Source organism: Aplysia californica, unplaced genomic scaffold (assembly GCF_000002075.1).
Source record: "Aplysia californica isolate F4 #8 unplaced genomic scaffold, AplCal3.0 scaffold00224, whole genome shotgun sequence".
Classification (NCBI taxonomy): Eukaryota; Metazoa; Mollusca; class Gastropoda; order Aplysiida; family Aplysiidae; genus Aplysia; species Aplysia californica.
This window is the reverse complement of record NW_004797494.1, coordinates 408767-412352: the sequence shown is the minus strand read 5'-3', so window position 1 is coordinate 412352 and position 3586 is coordinate 408767. Positions and strand designations below refer to the sequence as shown.

The window sequence follows — 3586 nt, the reverse complement described above, 5'->3', positions numbered from 1 at the left end:
GCTTTAGTCGTAGTCAACAATGTGCGTTATAACATCACTGATGTTCTTGAACATTTTAGTCATCTTCAAACCTAGAAATAGAACCTAAAAACGTATAAAAATACAACAATCTATCTCTCTTTTTTGTACGGACTAAAGGTGTGACCTCTGTTTTTGACTGTTTACCTTTAACATTTAACAAAAAAACGTATCATGCGAGTCAGCGATCATCAATTTCAAGGCAAAAAAAGCTCAACTTACTCCAATGTCTTGCATACTTTTTGTCAAGTTTATCTCCTAACTAAAGTCCATGTCAGTTATTTTTGCAAGGTGCCGCTTTTTGTTTTGTCTTTTTTTTTTGGAAACAGGCGTGAAAATAATCTCCCCAGAGGGCCACGCACAACAGGATAATTTCTGGCAAAAATAGCATTTCAAACTACAGAAGTCTGCGTGTTCAACAACATGTGTCATGACGTGGTGGAATCAGGCGCTTGTTAATTTTTGGGCATGTGGAATCATCATTCAGTTGCTTTGCACACTATGAAAAGAACACCCATCTATCTGGAATAGAAGGATTGAAGGAGGTGGTGGTTGCATGGTTTCAGAGGTAAAATTAGCGAGAAAATGACTAACAAAGTTTGGTAACTTCTATACCTTGAGAGTCCCTGAAAACTGAAAATTTACATTTTTTTGCCATTAAGCGACGTTTTTCAGTTAAATTCACACGGAAATATGTTTTCTCATGGACATAAAAAGTGTTCTATCAAAAAAAAAAAGAAAAAAAGTCAAACTGAAGGAAAAAGGCCTGTTGCTTTGCTTGTTTTGTCGAGCGCCTGGTTTTACCACGATGACCCACAAATTGCATGCCGTGTCTCAGGCAGCAGCTTGCAATGTCATCTTTTGTCTCTCTTACGATGAGACATAAAGGTCTTGAACATCAAGCTTTCACTGGCAAAATTGCAGGCAAACGAGGCAGAGGTAGGCCCAGATCAACCTACTTAGGGAACCTAAACCAATTGAATAACAGGGAACGATCAGGGGAACGTAACCTTTTTAAGACGAGCACCCGAGCAAAGGAATGAAAGGAGAACCATAATCGCCGATGTCTGTCGCAGATCTGGCACTGGGTGATGATGATGAAGAGAAGTTAAGGACCAAGAGGTTAAGACACTAGGGCTTGTGGCAAAGGTGTCACTTTCTTCGACATTTTTTAAGGTGGAAGTGGGGGGGGGGGGGAGGAAGAGGAGGGGGGGGGGTGAGAAGGTGCTTCTTGCCCTCAACGCGCCATGGCAGGCACATCGCTTTTTAATGAACAATTTAAACCCCCACCCAACTCCCCACGAGCTCTAGAATATCATCAACCTTCGCCCTGCACTCACATTTCACGGCCATCTCCTTCCAAGACCGTCTGGACGTCTCTGCGTGAATTTCTTTCGAAAAGTATTCTCCCGTTTTGATCTTACCGAGAACGCTCAGCTAGCATCCCAGAGTGGACACACGCGCAATACCCCCCTCCCACACACACTCCCCTCACCCCCTCTCCCAGTTCCTTTCCAAATATATATATAATTGTCCCTTTGTCTTTCTTGCGCTTTGACGTAAGACAAAGAGAGAGACATTCCATTTGTTCAGCCCTTCTGTTGTTCTGAACAACTGCGACAAATACATAACAAGTGAACCTATTTGGTCGCTTTCAAAGGACCCAGATTTTGCGGGTTTCCAGAAATCTTAACCTACACCAAAAGTGGGCTTTGCCCTACCTATAGGAGAAGGTTTGGTTTTATTGGTGTGTATATTTTTTTGGTTATAGAGAAAACTCTTTCTGTCTTTTGAAGAAAATGAACAAAGGGTAAAAACTTTACCTTCGATTTTCTCAAAACAGAGTTTTTCGGGATTACCACCTTGTGCTTAAAAGTGATCTTTTTAATTCTTTCCTTTTTCCTTCAAGTGAATGCTTGTGGGTTTTCTAGTGTGGTCTGCTCTATCCACTTCTTTCGTTGTTTTTCTATTCTACTGGTAGTAATTTTGCCGTAGTCATGTTGATTGGCTGCTGCATACCATTTTAATCGATCGTGGGTTGGGACGGGGAGGGAGGAGGGGATGCAAGAGCTGTCGCTGGAGTGGCGAGGTTGGGGGGGGGGGGACAATATGTGTATGAACAGCATAATAATATTTGCTTTCTAAAATTAAATCACATTTGAGGCATCATGGTATACTCAGGTGCTCGTCAAACATGAGGGTAAATGAGGGTGGCAGAATTTGGATAATTTATACGCATTTTACCTTTTTTTAAAAGCAGCTCATCCCACCTTTAATACACTCCTCTATAACCTCCCGGGGGAGGTGCTACTGACTGAAGTGTCTATAGGCCTTTCCTAAACGGGGGGGGGGGGCATTAACATCTCGAGGTCTTGTGCACAGTAGAATGGTACAGTCAAACCTGTGTAAGACGGCCACCCATTGTCAAGGAGGAAAATGGCCGTATAAGACAGATGGCCGTCTTAGGCAGGACTGATCAAGATGAAGAAAACAAATTTTCCCATCTGAAGTCCCAATCGAAAGTAGACGCATTATTCTTGTTTTTGTTGTTTTTGTTGTTGTTAGTTTGTATTTTGTTTGTTATTTTTATTTTGTTGCTGATTTTGCGCAAGAGTGACAATAAAACAAAATGTATCAGACGAGGAAGACCGAGTGCCATGTTAAAACAAACGCATGGGTCGCCACCACTCGGAGAACGAGTGACGCTTTTGTCACAAGTTCATGTTCGCGTCCACTGTTACTTTGTTACAGACTGGGTAAACAGTGACCACTCTTCTCACGTACGATTTGAGTATGAGTTCTGGGCGGGGCTTATGGGTTATGAGGGATCACATGCTTACCTCACCAGCAGTTGAAAATTGGTACCTATTGGTCAACAGTGGGAGGGGCCTACGCAACATGATCGGTTGGAGGGACTATCTGACAACAACGACAAGGGATTGGATTATGACGGCTCGCCCGCAACGCCAGGGGCCAGTCCACAATATTTTATGACAAAATGTAATGGAGTCACTAATGTGGCCGTCTAAGACAGGTGTTATTGCTTAGTGTGATAGGGGTTGTGTGTTAAAATATGGTGGCCGCAGCCGCGTTGGACAGGTGCCTGTTTTACACAGTTAAATTATATAGAAAAAAAAAAGCAAGGGGGGAATGGAAAGATGCCGTTTGTACAGGTGGCCGTCTTATAGAGGTGGCTGTCAGGGAAGGTTTGGCTGTAATTGTAAATGGGCTGATTCATCAATGTCATGCTCATAACTGTGCTTGAACTGCAACAGAGAACTGCTGCTTTTTCTTTCCTAATCCTGACTATCGTCATTTTTCTTCTCCTTCTTTTGTATGTTTGTCACTCTCTTGTGACCTGCTATTTCCGGGGTGCCTTGATAGTTGAAGCATACTTTGTGCTGTTGAAGCTAAAGAGGTGACCAGAGTAAGTCTGATTCCCTGTAAGGACTTCTCTGTTGACATCTACCCTTTGGCGCTCATATGACCTTAAGCAGTTGCAAAGCCGTAAAAGCTCAACTAAAGCCTAAGGCACTCCTCTATTCCTCATCTTCTCGTTCCACAGAGA

General features: G+C 42.9%; 1 protein-coding gene across 1 annotated transcript in view; it reads left to right on the top strand.

Annotated features, from left to right (window-relative positions):
- Positions 1-3586, top strand: part of LOC101846819 (hemagglutinin/amebocyte aggregation factor) — a 13063-nt gene that overhangs the window by 8348 nt on the left and 1129 nt on the right. The gene's annotated exons all lie outside the window — the stretch shown is intronic.